Source organism: Mytilus californianus, unplaced genomic scaffold (genome assembly GCF_021869535.1).
Source record: "Mytilus californianus isolate M0D057914Y unplaced genomic scaffold, xbMytCali1.0.p SCAF_7, whole genome shotgun sequence".
Lineage (NCBI taxonomy): Eukaryota > Metazoa > Mollusca > Bivalvia > Mytilida > Mytilidae > Mytilus > Mytilus californianus.
In genome coordinates this window covers 8068865-8088813 of record NW_026262723.1, presented here as the reverse complement: position 1 = coordinate 8088813, position 19949 = coordinate 8068865, and the positions used below count along the sequence as shown (strand labels likewise).

Genomic DNA, 19949 nt, shown 5'->3' with positions numbered 1-19949 from the left:
GTAAGTACATGTTGTCTAGCTTTTTAAAGAAATAAGTTGGGGAATTGAAATTCCAAGTATATTCAAAATAGACGACGTATCACAGTTTTGATGGAGTTAAATACAATGTCCTATTTATATTTCATGTGTGAACGGAGACACTAAACTGTTTGGCTGTTGTTAATAGTATAACAGTAGAAGTATCGGACCTTTAGATGTTGTTAACAGTATAACAGTAGAAGTATCGGACCTTTAGATGTTGTTAACAGTATAACAGTAGAAGTATCGGACCTTTAGATGTTGTTAACAGTATAACAGTAGAAGTATCGGACCTTTAGAAACCACAAACAATAAAAGTAAACAAAATTCTGCATCAATGCATATATTGATAAATAATTTTCTCTTTGAATTTTGTGTAAAATCCCTGAACTCAAAATTGTAATGAATGGAGGAATGACCGATATAAAATGTCAAAAGAGGACAGAGCTAGTTCTTTCCGAAGGTATGCATAATTTTGGGTTAAAGTTAAATTTTTAGTTATTCTGGAAAATACATCTGGAAGTATTACATATCTAATTTGACTTGAGCTGACGTCTTGACTGCTATCGCATAATTTGATTTACTTCAGCTGTTTTCTTGACTGTTCAGATCAGCCCTTCAACTGGTTGAAATAATTTAAAAGCAGACGAATTCTGATGTCTGGTTTTCAAATGCAGACTTATCCTCAAATTAACTTTGTATAAAGTAAACTTATTTACACTTACGGCCATATATCTTGTCGATACTTATATTTTGGCGTCGCCTTATTTTTACAGTTTGTTCTTATTTTGCGCTGTTACACCATTGTCCCAGGTTAGGGGGAAAGATGAATGCAAACATGTTTCAACCCCGCTGCATTTCTGTAAGGGCCTGTCTGAAGTCAGGTAACATGTAAATTAGTGGTTTTGTTTGGTTGCTGTCGTCATATTTGTTTTTCGTTCATTGTGTTATTATTAATCAGGCCATTCGATTTCTCGTTTGAACGTTTTTACATTTTGTCACGTCGTGTGCTTATAAAGCTTACTGGACGATATGAGTGTTGTTCCTTGTTAAATGACGTACGGTTACCTATAGTTGCTAACATCCACGTCATTTTCTCTCCAATGGATAGTTGTCTCATCGGAATTCATAACCAATCTCCTTATATATTTTTATTATAACCCAGAACAACGGTCCTTAATTTATCTTTATAAACCTATACGTGCATAAGTTGTAAGTTTTAAAAATTCAATATCACATTACACATGACATAGTGAAAAACAGGAAAAGTAGAAGAAAGACAGAATACACCATTACCGAAGAAAATGGAGAACAAATAAACAAAAGAAAATAAGATGCATTCATTGTGTGTCTCATCTCAAATGCACTACAGTAGCAACACATAAGATGCATGCATTGTGTGTTTCATTTCAAATACACTACAGTACCAACACATACAAATAAAAAACCGGTGATTAGTCGCATTTGGTGACGTTATCAATGAGAAAAGGAGTATATGATTGTGGCTTCTACAAGTAAAACATAATATCTATGACATTATATATATTAATCAACAGTTAACCATATTATGAAAGCGTCCGTTTTACTTCTTTATGTTCTTTAACATTCTATTAAGTAGCATTGGTTAAGTTGTTTTCTCTCAATCAGCAATCCGCCATCGAGGAAAATCTGATACGCAAGCTCAGGGATATTACTTGGAACATATTCCATATGAAACACCTGCTTGAAAATTGCTGCACTGAATTTGAAAGTTAACAGGATCGCCATGGGAAAATCGAAATAATATAATATCATGTCTTGTTCACTACATAGGATCTGTATCGGATGATGATGATGACGAGGAGGAGGAGGACGACTGTTTAACGTGCAGTGGCAATTCAGGACGAGAACATGTTAATGTGATATGAGTATAAACCCTTCTTTATACTAGACTGACACACTTAGTGGGATATTTGACGTGTTAGTTAACAAGTTACCACTCCACAGGAAGCCATGTCCACCTACTCAGACACATTAAGTTGACTTCTGGTCCACCAGTCTTTACTCTTACTCCTAAGGATGTTTGCTAAGTGGAGAATACCAAGTACCAATTAGTTGGTTGATATGCTTTATTGTACCCTCCAGTGTTTTGACTTATTCCTGTTATCCTTTTTACGTGTTATGAATAATTCACATTAGGGATACATCAACATTTTTTTCCTTCGTTGTCAAATAAATAATGTACAAAGTAATTCTAATAATATGCAATACTTTTTAGAACCATTTGTAGACGAAATGAAAGCTTTCGAAACAGACTGTTTTCAATATAACATATATATATATATATATATATAAAATAAATATTTTACACTAAAATTAATGAACCAAAATATTTGGATAATACGCAATATTTTCAAGCACTTGGCAGAACCATCTGTAGACGAAATGTAAGCTAGCGAAACAGATTGATTTCAAACTTATATATATAACATGCCTGCAAAATGTATAACAACTTAAAGATATTATGCAATAGTAATGCAGAAGCTTCCAAAAATGGGAATTTCTTAATCGATTAAAGTGTACAGACCCATTTAGTTAATACGTAGCAGGGTTTTGCACATGAACATATATAAGTTAAAGACTGCACCTGAGATCACCCCTGGTTTTTGGCAGGGTTCGTGTTGCTCAGTCTTTGGTTTTTTATGCTGTGTTTTTTATACTGCTGTTTGTCTTCTGGTCAATTTGTTTTTTGCCATGACGTTGTCAATTTGTCTTCGATTTATGAATTAGGATATCCTTTCAGTATCTCCAGCCTCTCTTAAAAGGTATGTATACTTTACATGCTAAAGCTTTGTACCAATGTTAATGTGTTTCATTTTAATGATACTATTTTGCAGACGATTGGAAGCTAATAAGATAAGTTCTTTAGAGTATGGTGATCTTGATGGATTTGCATCCTTAAGGAATTTGTAAGTGTTTCAAATCCAATGTTATTTGTATTAAAAATTCTTATGTACTGTCTCGTTTTTATCGGTTTTCACTTTTAAAGAGAAAAGTGTCTTCGATAGATTAGTTTTTTTTTCTTTCAGGATAACAGTTTTATGTGCTTTTTTCTTAGCAAGTCCGGTATTTCATTTAAGTGCAAGAAAAAAAAGATATAGGTAAGAATGAAGTTTCCATTAGAAATGATACTGTTTAATAAGGTTATTTAAATTGTAGAGATCTAAGGTATATGTAAACCCATTGTATGTAATAATATAGATGCAAATAAATAAGAGGAAAACAACGGAACAGCAAAAACACTGAACTGCTACAAATACAAACACCCACATACATAGAAACGGACTATTTGATAACAACTGCCATATTCCTGACTTGGTACAGGACATTTTAAGAAAAAATGGTGGGTTGAACCTGGTTTTATGGCTAGCCAAACCTCCCGCTTATAAGGCAATGTTAAAAATACCGCTAAAATGACAACCTTACGTGACAGGAATACATTACAACTAAACGCAAGAACACTCAGGACAGAGACATGCATAAATAAATATATATATACATTACAACATGTAAACCACAGAATAAAAGAGATAGAATGAAATTAAACATCAAGAATAAATAAAGAAACAAGTTTGATCGAAAATCATCTGCATAAAGAAATTTCTCATCTCAATCTTCTTGTCGTGATCAAGCCATGATTTTAAGTCAAAATATCCAATATATAAAAGATACGAAACGATTCTATTTTACACGACATTAAATTTTACAGAGATATAAGTAGAAATGAAGTGAATTTCATAGAAGAAGGTGCCTTTTCAAAATTGATGTCTCTAGAGGAGCTGTAAGTACCTGAAATATCTAATACTTAATCAAAGTCATAGCAAAAGAAGAATTTGTTTTGTTTTTAATATTTACATTTCCTAATAAAGAGTACAGGGATACATATGAATTTCTGTGATAAGTTTATATCTTGAATAATTGTATGACAAAAGAGAAGCGAAATATACCAAAAGCACATTCAAACTCATTAGTCGAAAACAAACTGAATGGTTTTACACTAGCCATTTTTGGGGCCCTTTAGAGCTTGCTGTTCGGTGTGAGCCAAGGCTCCGTGTTGAAGGCCGTATTTTGACCTATAATGGTTTACTTTTACAAATTGTGACTAGGATGGAGAGTTGTCTCATTGGCACTCATACCACATCTTCTTATATCTATTGACAACGCCATGGCAAAATAGGAAAAAAAACAAAAAACAAACAACATTATGCAATACACAACATAGAAAGACTGAGCAATACGAACCCCACCAAAAAATCTGGTTGATCTCACGTGCTCCAGAAGGGTAAAGGGTACGCAGATGTTTTATATCAATCTAAGTAAAAAAATTCAAGTTTGTCTTTATCACCTCGCTATCTACATTTGCACCGTTGACTTATCCTCTACAGTTACTATGAGCATTTCCCGTCATCATATTTACTGCACTAGATGATCATAGGACAACACATGTTTCTACAGGGGCGAGAGGTCAAAATATCTGGAAAACCAAAATCTAAGACAAAGTTGCAAAAATGATAATTTTATACACAACTACAGAATATTAAGGCAAAATCGTACACGAAAGTACAGCTTAGCTTAAGTGAGATTCATTTCAATATTTCGGCTGATTTTTAACAGGAAATGTAATATAACATATCAGTATTTTCATGACAGTACAGAAACACTGAAACGGTGGTCTAATGATACCCTCAAGGACTAGCAGTCAAAAATTATAAGTATCAACTGGTTCTATGTTAATGTGCTAATTAGGTATGCCAAATTATTCATTGTAGTTTAAGGAGCAAAATAAAGTAATATTTTCATTTAATCAAGATAACCACTAATGATTCTTCCGCTTTCCGTTTCTATTCTTATGAAGTTTCCATTAGATATGAGACTGTTTAATAAGGTTATTTAATTTGTATAGATCTAAATGGTAACAATATCTCCTCTATAGAAAATAACGCACTGTATATTTATAACTGCACATGCTTATTTACCAAACATAACTTCAAGGGAACTATGAAACCGTTAAAATAACATCAGTAATCAGTATAACAATAATAATAGGGATAAATGGCCCCACGTATCCAAAGCCAAACAACTATGACATCTAAATTAAATAATTTTGTCAATATAACGGAACTATAAACAACTGTCATACACGTGGGAGGTTAAGCCCACTATTTTCTTCGGAAAACGTCTGTACCAGTTCAGGAATATGATAATTGTTTTTCATTTGTTCCGTTGATTGATAGCGTTTGATTTTGTCGGTTTTTATGGACTTCCCCTTTTTGAATTTCCCTTGGAGTTCGGTATTTTTGTTTTATAAATTGCAACTTAATCGGACAATACTTTCATTTTTTATGATTCACTAAGCTTTGTTATACTATACAGAGTTATCCTGACCAGTTTTATAACTATACTGAGTGCCTGTAGAAACGGAACACGTCATATCCCAAGCCCCTTTGACCCTTGTTTGAGTTCAAATCCTAATACTTTACTTCAATGCGTTCATCAAACATTTAACTACACGTTACTTAAACATTTTGGTCTCATATCGAATTCGTTTAGTTCATAAACCTGCGCTTAGTCCCATAGGTATCAAAATCAAAATTCACAAATGTTCATCTAAATGTGATAGCACTGGACCGTATGCAAAGGAAAACTGTTAATCTTCATTATATCGTTTTATAAGATTTGTTTTAAGGGGTCATCATGGTGGGAAATTACCTTCCAAAGTTTAGAGTTTTCATGTAAAGGATCCTGATGTTTACGATGTCTATTATAATGTTATTGTTTCTTATTCATATGTACATCATTAATAGACCATTGTTTCGATCTACAATACACTTTTGTATACCCTACCACCTTAATGACAGGTATTGTGACATCTATTAATTTGCTAATCAAATACTTCCATTTTTGATGAATTACTAAGCATTGTTATACTATAAATAATCATCTTGATCTGTTTTAAAATTACATTAAGTAAAATTAGATACGTAACAAGTCATATTCCAATCCTCTTTTGGTCTCTCTTTGAATTCAAATACTACAACTTTATCATGTTCATGTTAATGCATTCATCAAACATTTGGCTACCGTGTTATTTGAACAGTTTGGCTAAGTATCAGCCGCAAACTTGCGATAAGTCCCATAGGGGTCATAATTAAAACTCATGATTGTTCATTCAAATGTGTTCACACTAGATCAAATTGAAAATTGTTAATCGTCCTGACGTTGTGATAAACTTTACTATAAGGGTTCATTATGATGTGAATTTGCCATTCAAAGTTTAGATTTTTACATGTAAAGGATCATGGCGTTTTAGATGTTTATTCTAGTTATATTTTCGTATCGACATGTGCACCATTATGTCGTCAGAGTTTCTGTCTACAATGCAGACCACAACACCATACCAAATTATTATTGGTGCATATCTGTCATGTTGGTGTTTTTTTCGTAAATTGAATTGTGATAAATAATGCCGTTAGTTTTCTCGTTTAAATTGATTCACATTTTTCATGTCGGGACTTTAATAGATGACTATACGGTTATCTGTTGGATAGTTGTCTCAAGTCTCAATGGCAGTCATACCACAGTTCTTCAGTTTGAATTTGAACTAACTCAGTTATTGCGAGTATTTTAAGATCGGCACTTGTTGTCGATTGACTTTCTGATTTTTTTGTTTATTTGCTTTTTTGTGTTTTGTGCCTATCTCATGAATCAATCCGTTTCTAACTGTTTTGACATAAAGAGATGTGGTATGAATGCCAATGAGACAACTAACCACCAAAGTTCAAATGAAGTGGATGTTAGCAATTATAGGCAACCGTACGGCCTTCAACAATGAGAAAAACTCATACCGTATAGTCGGCTTTAAAAGGCCCTGACATGAAAAATATGAAACAATTCAATTGAGAAAATAAATGGCCTAATTTATAACAAAATAATTTACGAAAAACAAATATTCTAGGGTAGACCTGTCAGAATCAGTTCTAAGGTAGAACTGTCAACAACTGATCTTGGATAGAATTGTCTTAAACCATTCTAGGGTAGAACTGTCTTAATCCGTTCTAGAGTAAACTGTCAGAATCTGATCCTGGTAAGAACTGACTAAAATTGATCTATGGTAAAACCCCAAAGGTGTCAGGAGAACAGTTCACATGACAAGTGCCTTACAAATTTTAAGGCCGGTTAAAAATGATTCCAACTGTTTGTACAAAACAAAGAGACGACCTATTCTTCAAATTAGTAATCATAGTAAAATCTTTTAAAGATAGTCATTTGTTAAAGTATTTTCCCGTATATTTTTGAATACCAAAACAGACATTTTGTTTAAATATGTTGATATTGAAAGTTCAGGTAACAATTAATTAGCCGACCGGAATGCTTGCAAACTTGTGGAAAATAAGTACAGTTCGGGACATTGTATCATGTTCATGGCTACCTGGAATAGTTGAAAATAAGTACAGTTCGGGACATTGTATCATGTTCATGGCTACCTGGAATAGTTGAAAATAAGTACAGTTCGGAACATTGTATCATGTTCATGCAAACATGTGGAAATAAGTACAGTTCGGGACTTTTTATCATGTGCATGCAAACATGTGGAAATAAGTACAGTTCGGGACATTGTATCATGTTCATGCAAACATGTGGAAATAAGATAAGTTCGGGACATTGTACATGTATCATGTTCATGCAAACTTGTGGAAATAAGTACAGTTCGGGACATTGTATCATATTCATGCAAACTTGTGGAAATAAGTACAGTTCGGGACATTGTATCATGTTCATGGCTACTTGGAATACTCTAAGAAAAAAAACGCTGCATTTGTATGCACCTGTCCTAAGTCAGGAGCCTGTTGTTCAGTGGTTGTCGTTTGTTGGTGTGGTTCATAGGTGTTTCTCGTTTCTCGTTTTTTGTATAGATTAGACCGTTGGTTTTCCTCTTTGTATTGTTTTACACTAGTCATTTTGGGGCCCTTTATAGCTTGCTGTTCGGTGTGGGCCAATGCTTCGTGTTGAAGGCCGTACTTTGACCTACAATTGTTAACTTTCTATACATTGTGACTTGGATGGAGAGTTGTCTCATTGGCACTCATACCACATCTTCTTATTTATTATGACAAAAGCGTTAAATTTGTATGAACATGATCATTTCCATTTTTATAATAATGCAACAAAACTTCTAATGCAATTACTTAGCAGAACTTCCCATTCTAACTGTTTCTTATATTAGTCTTGCTCATACAAATTATGTTATTATTTCAGACAATATGAAATTATTTTATAATAATTTGACAGCTCAATTACATAAGTATAATCTTTACACCTTCATCAATGTTTTTTTCTCTTTTCAGGGACCTGTCGTCGAACAACATAACTTCTATATGCAATAAAACGTTTACCGGACTAACCAATGTAAACGAAATGTAAGCGTGATATACTATACTGTATATTCCTATATTTTCATTGACACCAGTATTCCAAGATTAAGTGGCGCGGGGGGATTCGATGTTACAAGATTATTTTTTTTTGGACACTAAAATTTGTTGTTCACTTATACACGAGAAGTCCACGAAAATTACTACTCAACTAATATAATGCGTCCACAGTATTATTAGATTGAATATGTTCCGTATAAAAATATGTATTCACCACGGATGTTCATTGTTTCCTTACATTTAGTTATTTTTTTTTAACATGATCAAATTAAACAACGTTTTGGAATATGCTTTCAATTAATTACCCGATATGGTGTTGATAATGCTACGGACAAACGTATCATGCATTGTATTTATCACGTGACTCACCATGTTTAGCTACCTAAGATGACGTATTTAAAGGTAATTCTTCATATCATACTACTGATAAAGGTTTTACATATGGTTTAGACTATGACAGTTTGTTTTCTTTCACTATACATGCTATACTCTGCAGATGAACGTTCGATTATTTTACATTATATCATCTTGTTTTTTTTAATAATTTAGATTTTTTTTTAATTTATTTATAGTATTTAGGTGCAGAAATGAAAAACTACAGTTTATATCAGAAAACTTCATCAATATTAAAGTCAAAGTGTTAGTCGGAAAATATCTATAGAACTTTTAAAAACAAGTTGAACATTAAGATTACATCATATCTTTATGCAGCATTACTTCAAACTCTCATTCCGGAAATTCTAAAGATTACATAATCTAGTACAAAATAACTACCGCGTCCATTTATTTTTATCCTTCCTCCCACTGTTTACTGATGAGGCTTGTAGAAAATACGAACGAATACGATGATATATCGTACAGAATCCTTATAGAAGAAAGAATATGTTCAGTTAAACTATGCACAAAACAAATTAAACACAAAACTTTATAAAACTTTAGTACATTTTGTCCGATTAAATCTTTATCGCCTATCTTTTCCCATTGATCTTTCCTTGGTCTACTAACTTATCATTGTCCACTCAAAACCTTAAAGCTCGCTGCCTTATTACCTCATCCTTTTTTTTCTTTAAAAATAATTGAAAATAAAGAACTGTAAAGTTTATTTTTGCACATTGAAATCAAAATTATAAAGAAAACAGCTACTTTAATAAACACGCGCGTGCACCCCATTTTAAACGAATAAACGGAAGACTCAAAACAAATTAACCTAAATAGACATCTGGAGGTAACAGTATGGTCTTAGCGATGACCGAATGACCACAGACACAAATGTCACGAAATTCGTAATGAAAAAAAAAACGATAACTGAATCAAACTTTAAACTGTCTTTTAAAAAATAGTGCGGTTAGACTAGTTGGTATGCAACTCAAAGAAAGAACTTGACTATGCGAACGAATACACTTTTCTTTAATATGTAAACAATTTTTTTAAATGGTTTGTATATATATCTGATAAATTAATAACAGACACCTTTTCACTGAAAACAAAATTTTAACTATCGTATATTTTTGCACATTGACAGAAAACACATGAGCAACCCTTTTTAAACGAATAAGCGAAATACCCAAGCATAATTTAACAAAAATAGATGACATCTAGAGGTAATCATACGGCCTTATGCGATGTCCAAGTGACCACAGACATTCATTTATGTATACAAATTCTTATAAAAGGAAAAACTATGTAAGCGACAACTGAATCACACCATTAACAACCCCTTAAACATATGGCGAGGTTAGACTGATTGTGAGGACTCAGAATGAGCACTTGACATTTTTCAAAATGTATGTCATCTTCGAAACAAATAATTACAGATATTATAAATCTATAACAGGAACCCTTTCACTGGATACACAGATTTGACCATCGTTCCTGGTTTTTGAATTTCTATTCTACTTTTACCAATTCATTACAGTTAACAACAACATTTATACACTTACAATTTTTTAACAATTTTCATATTGAAGAAATAATCCAGTTTCTTGTAATCGAATGAATCGCTCATTACTTAGGCATTTCTCTTGGTCCATATTTTTCGTCAATCTATTAAATCAATAACTGGTTATAAAGGTTAAAACTTATGTAATTCAAAACGAGATGATCTACTCGTCTTTTAATTTTTCTAATTGTAATTTATCAGGCCAAACAAGTCGATTCAAACACGCATGAATGTAAAAGGTGTGCACGATTTACTTATTTGGCGTATATCTACGATTGAAATGTTAAGTGTAAAATTTACAAAGTTATAGCAGGTGCAAATGATTGTTGATCTTAAAACTGCATCCTCATAAATTCTATTTTTACTAGAAGATAGGCGATAGTTATAAGTTTCATGAGAAAATACGATTGTTAAAATGTATTTTGTAAGGGAGCTACCATTTAATTTTTATGGGGTGGGGGGCTAGGATGAAAAATTTTGTCCTGCATTTTTTTTAGTTGTAATCTCTGTCCTGCCTTTTTTTCCCTCTATTCGGTCCTGCCTTTTTTTTATTAGTTTATCCTGACTTTATTTACCCCATCCCCCCCATTAAAAATCAAATGGTAGCTCCCTAACCGAGTCCCTGTGAACATATACCATATGGTGTCCTCTGGCTATCCCAACATTTTGAAATTTCCTAATCTATTTAAAGTAAAGAGAATGCGTTCAAATTTTTTTAAGGGAAAATACCTTTAAAACTTTTGATTAAATAATAAATAATATTTACTCTTTGTTTCTAGGAAAACACATTTCGAGATGTTACAATTTTAGCGTTCATAAACCAATTGCATTATTCAAAAGGACGAGAGAATTAAATTAACTGATCGTAACTAACACTACTGGACGAAAAAACAACTGTCCATACCAGTAACAGTCGTTCTACGACTGTCTTAGTCTGTGGAAGACTGAAGATGACTGTCAAAGAAACTGATACAGTTGATTAATGTCTGTCCCAACACTTTTATGGGTTGTGAAAATCAAAATATGTTATCAACAGTCATTTAAGGACTGTTGCAGTGGTCTACGGGGTTGTCACAGTCAAATACTATTTATTACAGTCTTTCCAAAAGTTGTGGCAGTTGTATAATGTTTGTCCCAACCTTTTAATAGTTGGGACAGTTGAAATTTGTTTGTGTCAACTTTTTAGACGTTGATGCAGTCAAAAAATGTTTGTTACAACGTTTTTAGAGTTGGGACAGTTGTAAAATGTTTGTTAAAACTTTTTAAAGGTTGTTACAGTCATAAAATGTTTATTACAAATTTTAAAAGGTTGCTACAGTCGTTAAATGTTTAAAACAAACATTTCATAGGTAGTTGCAGTCGACAAATATTTTAGCGTCACTGTAGCAACTCAGTGTATAAAAAAAAATTACGTTTCACCCGGCTCTCAAGATTTGATATAGTTGTGAAATAGCCCATAATTTATACTATTATAATCTATTGTGCGGTTGTTGACTTGTTTTGTTTTTTATTTTATTTATTTTGCGATCGTTGTTTGTCTTTTGTCGTTTTCCGTTTATTGCCATAGCATTGTCCGTTCATTTTTGACATGTGCGTTTTACTTTCCTTTAGGTATCTTTACTTTTTATTTTATCTATTCAGATTCGTTCATAACTGGTTTTACACACCAGAAGCCTTCGTTTAAAAATGGAGTTTTAATATTATTGCAGAAGATGCTAATGAATTCATTCAAATTTATATTTGAAAAAGTTTTGATAAATTCTGAGGAATAGAAAATGTACCGTCGGTGTACCTGAAGTAAATTTAAAGAATATGACTAAGTTATCAATATTGTACAGCATAATAAAACATTTTTAATTTGAATTACTCTCCATGAGGAATATTTTCCGATGATAAAAAAAATAATTAATTAAATCTGTCAAGTTTCTTTAAAAACGGAAAACAATTCTTCACCGTGGACGATTTACCCTCTTTATTTTCTTGTCGGCAAACTGGACCTGGAGGTCGGCAAACTATATTTTACACAGGAAACTACAGATGTTAGACCACATGTACAATATAAGCGGAGCTGGAAATTACAATCGGTGAGTAGAAATGAATAATATTTTAAAGCATGTTTATCGAATAATCATGGATCCAAGATTTTGAAGGGAAAATGTGCACATTTGTTCTTCCTTCAGACAGACTATGAATCGACGATCTATATCACCACACTCGTGCATAGTTGCATGTTCCAAGGCAAAGTTAGGATTTGGGCTTGGAAAAGTTGTGCATCATTGAAATTCATGTTTGACACCATTCCCCTTCCCCCTTTTATCATGTGTATGTCATTTAATCCCTTATTTACTTTGCATACATCACCCCAAGGGTGACAAGGTCAAGGGAATAAAAAAAGGTTACTCTTGATCTTCATCGTCTTACTGTTAAACTCTAACATGTTGGGCATTGGTTAACTTTTGTTGTGCGGGATGACCTTTTACAGGACCTATACATCATGTACATATTGTATGTTAATGTATTGTTAACTCTGGTCTTAAATTTGCATGAAATACTTGTCACTGGACGTCTTATAACCAACAACCAACCAATCTTTACATGTACATATCCATATAATTGTGTTACTAATGCTGGATTACAAGTATTTCCCTGGTTTTGCTTTATCAGCTGATAGTTTTCGTTCTATTAAGAATGCATTGTGACGTCACAATTTCCATTGAAAAAACATGCATAGTACAACTTAATATGACGGTGTATGAAAACATATGATCTGACCATAAAATTTTATGAAAAGTATTAATTTTAGTGACTTATTTAGCAAGTATGCATTTTCATTCAATTTTTAAATAATTCCCAAATCATGGACTACAAAACATGAATATATTTGATAATATAAGGCATTGAAAGTGAATATGTATTAGCATTGATTAGATGGTTCAAAATAACATTAATCATCAAAATAAAACAATATTATTAAATTAATGTTCCTGAAACCATGCACAGATTCAAAACAGTTGCCATTTAAACACAGTTGATTAAACAAAATGTGCTAATTCAATTAGTAATTCTTTCATCATGTACTTAAAGATTCATATTGAACAAGGGTTGTGGAGGTTGTTGCATCTTTTCTCAAAATGAATAATTACAATGAATAAAATATCTATAAATATGTCATCATGTTAATTGCTACATGTACATGATTTTAAGTTAAAAAGAAATAAAAAACATATTAAAAGAGCAAAGTGAGCATCATAATTATATTCTTTTTAGATTTAACATAGAATATTAAATCACTATAAATTTGTAAATACTTTGAACCTAAACTATATATTTTCATGTGAAATTTTTATATAAATTGTGCCCTCTGGTTAGTCAAATTCATTTATGCCATAAATGTTTTCTAGTAGTAACATTCAAGGGTCTTTTTATTTATTCCACCATTAAAATGATTAAAGGACTTTCTATTCATGAGTCAAATTTGTGTGTTAAATTGTGTTTTGGTTACTTTATTGTTGCCTTACTGTTGGGTTGATGCATCATTGATATATAATTATATCCCACATCTCCTTTCATCATGTGCATTCACATCTGACTGCAGATTTTTTGCTTTTTCTACATAATTATTTTATGTTTAACATTCAATATGTGGGGAAAACATAACAAAAATATCTATCTGTAAGCATATTTTTTTTTTATCTAAACATGGTATAAACTTTTTTAAAGTATTTTATGAAGCTCAAAATATTTTTATAGATATTGTAGTATCAAGTAAGTTGTCATAAAATTTACTGTGTTAACTGCATTGTATGTCCAATAATTTAGTTTAAAAATACCTTTTATTCAAATTCAAAATAAATAATTAAAATTTATGTATTTACTGAACATGAATTCATGACCATGCAAATGTGACATTAAAATAGGTAATAATCAGGATGTTAACACTGGATAGGTAATAATCAGGAATTCTTATATACATGTTATAGCTAATATACAGATTAAGACACACAATAGTTTATTGCCTTGGGGAGGAATTTTAAACTGTCATGGGTATATATTGAAGATGATTTTATAATGATGTTCACAAATTATAATTGTCCTCTTCAAAATTTTGATAAATATTTCAAAATAAATTGTAATTTAAGAAAAATATGAATCAGCAGGATATAATATTATTTTGGATACAAAAAATGCATATTTTAAAAGTTATCTGAGTATTGATTTATCAAAATAAAATTGGGTAAATAACTAAAATAAAATAAAGAAAGTGTTGTCTGAGCTGCAAAGCATTATTTAATACAAGCTGTAATAAGGAAAAAGTATACAGGGTAACACAAAAGATGTAAAATTAAACTCAAGGATTTAAAACATTAACCAGTTAGGGGACTTTTTGAAATAAGTGATTTTTAAGTCACTTATTTAAGTAGCAAATTGGAAGTTTTGTCACAAATTGTGATTTTGTAGTTTTACCAAAATTTTAAACACATAGGTTTACATAATATCTTTTCATTAGTAAAATTGAAAAAAAATGAACTTTTTGCTTCTTTTAAGCAGCAAGGTTTATGCCTTTGATGCAATCATTTAGCTGCAAATTCTATTTTAGTTGAAAAAATGCTATAAAAATGGCTTTACATAATGAACTGATACTTTCTTAACAGATTTTTCTCAGCAGTGCCACTGTGGGAGTATTTGCCCTGTAAAATTCAAGGTTTCATCTTATAGATTATGTAAAAAAATTCTACTGTTCACGATAAAAATTTCACTGTTCGGGGTGTTGAAATTAGTGGGGGTTATTAAAATAATGATACTTTTTAAAAGAAATGATTTTTTGGAAGGAAATTGAGGTATGATACTTAAACAAGTGATTTTTATGTCATTATCCTAGATTTAGTACAAGGTCATCACCTGACATGACCGGGTCATCCTATCAACACAGATGTTGGTTTTGATAAATTTAGCAACATAATTAGCCCCTGGATCAATAGTATTCTATATTTAAAGCTACAATAAAATTAAATCACTTAGGCTAGTGATTAATTTGTACTACATGTACTTAAATAGGTGATTATTAAAGAAAAACAACTCTTACTTCCAACCTTTATGGTCATAATGTTACTTGAATCAGTGATTTAGAAAAGCGCTCATTTAAGTAAGTCCCCTGACTGTTAACAGGGAGGGTTAAGCCTTGGAACAGTATATATATCATCCTGATTAACCTTAGGACAAAGACTCTACATTTACATCACAAAGGTTTATTCATTATATGCACTTGACAAAGGGAAGGTCAATAGTATCTATATAGTAACAGTGCATTTATTTATTTAATTATTTTTTTCATTCTTTAAACTTTTCTCTGTAGTATCAATTTATTTCATATTAACATGAACAAAAGCAATAACCTGTTGTGTTTTAGAGAGGAATAACTATGTCCATGATGTCTGACTTTAAAGAATTGATGAAATAAAGTATGGTGTGAGCCTCAATAAGACAGTAACCCTTCAATGAAAGTACACAGTCACACATAAAAAATCATTAATGTAGAAAAAAGACCATACATAGAATTTAGACCCACTGAAAAGATTTATTCTTCTTGTTTAAAATTGGGACTTAAAAATATAATTGTATAAGTCCTAGAAATTTTTTCGTCAATCAAACGAGGATTGCTAGTTTTCATCTAGGTAGATACAGTTATTGTAATTGACTTTCTTCTAAGTACGTACAATGTATATAGTATTATGTTAGCTAAAATTTTACTGTACTTTAGTCTCAATGTATATTTTTTTTTGTAGATTCATATTGGCTTGAGCATGATTCCCACTTAGAATATGAAGCCTGCTACATGTGCACTTTGATGCATAGGAAATATAGATGTCACTGAGTCACTCTTATAGCTGCAAATTGTGAAACAGTGGATTAATTCATTATTTTGTGCTAGTTATTTATTGTTTTTGGAAATAATGAATAGCACTTGCAGCATTATTCCATGATGATGATGACTTGTGATGTTAGGATTAAATTGGACAAGAAAAAAAATTGTGCATTGTACAAATAAGAAACTTACAAATTGTATTAAAGGAGGACCACAGTACTGGATGACTAAATAACTTGGATAATCATGATAATTATTCATTTGGTATATCAATAATGAATTTGGAATAACAAGATTTCATAGTTTCAGTGCATATTAATAGTGCAATCATACATTGTATCTGAATTCCATGAATACTTTGGATAATTATTCATTTGAAATAGCCATTTGGAATAATGAAAATTCCTAGTTTCAGTGAATATTAATAATAATAGTGCATAATATCTGAATTCATGAATACTTTAGTGGATAATCAGTCATTTTAATATAATAACAATTTGGATATAATGTGAATTTCTAGTTTCAGTGAAATTTACAACACAGTGCATGTATAAATCGCATCCGAAGTTTATGTTGGCATTGCAATTGTTAACTACCACCAGGGTGTGTAAAAAGACCTTAACCACCCATGAGGGTCTCTCGTAGTCGGTCACAGTTGTTAAGTGTCAAATGACTGCTTGCTGTACTTAAAGTCTGAATTAGAATTAAATAAAAATCTAAATTAGTGCCCAAGCATATTAAACAAATAAACCATGTACTTCAAAGTATAATTTTATAGTCCCGCCTACAACAAAAGTTGATGTATGCAAGAAATAGGTATTACAATCTGGCAGCGGCTACAGCCAGTCAGGGGTACTACTTGTACAAGTAATTTTTATTTACTTGAAGAAGTAATATTAATATACTTATATAAGTAAATTTGTATTTTATTTACTTGTATAGGTAAAAAAAAAATTGCCTTAGTTATGTCCCTTAGACATTCAGATTTTTTTACTTATATAAGTGAAAAAGTCATCCTATCTTCTTTTCTTGAATTCTTAGGACTTCTTTGCTCTAATAGAATTTTAAATTGTCTGTCTTTTGCAGATGTCTTAACTAATCATTTAAGTGTAATTTCATGAACAATGAAAATCTCATTTGTCTGTTATCTTCAGAACACTGCTCATTTACAACCCCCCAAGGAGCAATTTTTGAAGGACTTGCGCAAATACTTAAGATCTTTGTGCAATCAGTTTCTTTGTTGAATTAATGAGATGAAACATTGAGCTCTAATAAGAAATTATGTGCTATCCTGGGAAAAATCATTAAAGGCATGTTTTTACATCTCAAACTTGAGAATTTTTGTGGGGTTGTAAAAAAAAATTACTTATACAAGTGAATTTTTGAGAAAATTAAGGGGAGATTATTCAAACATTATAGTTAACTTATATCATGTATAGAAGTATATTTTTTTTACCTCTTCAAGTAAATAAAGATTACTTGTACAAGTAGTATCCCTGACTGACAACGTAACCTATTTGTATAAAGCTTCACTAGGTACATTTTTGAAGCTTAAAGACCTGGATACTTCTTTATGTTATGAAGTTTCTGTTAGTAACTTGTTCATTGCACTTTACCTTGTTTTCATGGTTCACTGACTGTTTGAAAAAAAATATTACTGTTTGAACAGTCATACAGTGAAATACTCTCTTACATGTATAACATGTACATGTATAATGAGTAATTGGATAAATTTATATGGTATATATATATAGGTATCTTGAAAGGTCTACATGTCTCATTGTCTGTCAGGCAGGGTTAACCTGACCTTGACTTCATTTCATGGATCAGTGATTAAGGTTATTTCAGTTACTTTGTCAAGTTTGTTTCTCAGAGGAATAATAGGTCAACTATATTTGGTGTATGAAATGATTGTAAGGTGAATATATCTGACTGCAAGACCTGCATCAGACTTTGACCTCAATCAAAATGTCATGGTTCATTGAACAATTTAGTTTTTGTGGTTTGGTCTATTTCCCAATGTTTCTCAGATGCTATAAACTACATGTACATGTACATGCATGACATGTATAGGATCACTATTTTTGGCGTATTGGATATCTTCGTAAGTTGTACAAGTTTGATTGGGAGGTTTTAAATCTGACCATGACCTCATTTTCATGTTTCATTGGGCAATGTTTAGTTTTCATGGTTTGGATGTTGTCTATTTCACAGATACTATAAACCACTAAATTTTGGGTATGGAATGTCAGTTTGTAGGGTGTACATCATCTGTTTGGCATGGTTAATTTGACCATGACTTCATTTTCAAAGGTAATTGATAATGGAAAGTTTATGTGATACTTGTACATGTAGTAAAACCTTCATATATACATGTATTACATTTTTTACATTCAACATAAATTCAATTTTACATGTAGGCAAAGCAAACTTGATATTTCAGCGTGTGCACAGTCACTCTTGTTACATCACCATTGATCATGTCTACCATGTTGATTATAGCTGCTTTTTGTTAACAAAAGTCGGACAAGTATTAACAATTGTTATAATTCATTTGATGATATTGTAGTCTTGTATAACATGTACAATGTCATGAATGTACAATAACAAAAATTAAGGAGATGTGGTATGATTTTCAATGAGACAACCATCAACCGTAGACCAAGTGATGTAATTGTTAGTAACTGCACATCCTTCAACAATGAGCAAAATCAGTACCACATAATCATGATAATGAAAAACCTATAACAGGCCTAGCCATATTGAATGATGTTACACAATGTAAACAAGTTGAGATGAGAAACCCAAGTTTGATTTATATACAAAAGCAACAAACAATCTGTTGGCGATAAAATTGGGTCAGTTAATAGATATAAGAAGATGTGGTATGATTGCCAATGAGACAACTTTGCATCCAAGTCAAAAATTTTGAAAAAGTAAACCATTATAGGTCAAAGTACAGTCTTCAACACAGAGCCTTGGCTCACACCGAACAGCAAGTTATATAGGGCCTCAAAATTACAGTTAAGCATGTTTAGAATTTGAAAAAATAGTTCCTGGATGATCATTTCTGATGTCTCCCATTTTTATCATGTTAACAGACCCATTGAAACATGAGTGATGACAAATGTATCATGGTTTACCAAAGGCTTATCATGCTTATAGGTGATCCAATATTAACAGGCTTCTGCCCTTATTCATGTTTTTCTACAAATCCATTATATCTGCTTTTGAATAAATGCCTTCTAAATATATATCCCAAGATGTTTAGCAACATTTTCAATATACACAATAAGCATTACAAAGGCATACATGTATTATGCACTATTGGTGAGCTGTTTGTTATAATTTACATATACATTATACATACATTGACATATATATATAGCATGGTGTGAAAAGCCTATGCAATACAAACATGACAAATAGACTAAAACATATGATAATAAATTGGTGAAATTGAGTAAACTGCTACTATATGACATCAACCCAACAACAACTAAATAACAATCTAGAGGTCAACATATATCTATACGTCTAAACACGTGAAAACTTTACGACAGATTCATCCATTGGAGAACAAGTGATCATTGATGGTGATACACGGCTGAAATCATAATTGCTCAAAATATCGACACAACAATGTTAAATAGAACTGCAT

At 31.5% G+C, this 19949-nt stretch overlaps 1 long non-coding RNA gene across 1 annotated transcript; it reads left to right on the top strand.

Moving 5' to 3' along the window:
• Nucleotides 1-11920: 11920 nt before the first annotated feature.
• LOC127708994 (uncharacterized) lies at nucleotides 11921-17045 on the top strand. The gene is made up of 2 exons (XR_007985453.1): nucleotides 11921-12509; nucleotides 16209-17045. It is a non-coding gene; the product is annotated as an uncharacterized LOC127708994 (long non-coding RNA).
• Nucleotides 17046-19949: the final 2904 nt, after the last annotated feature.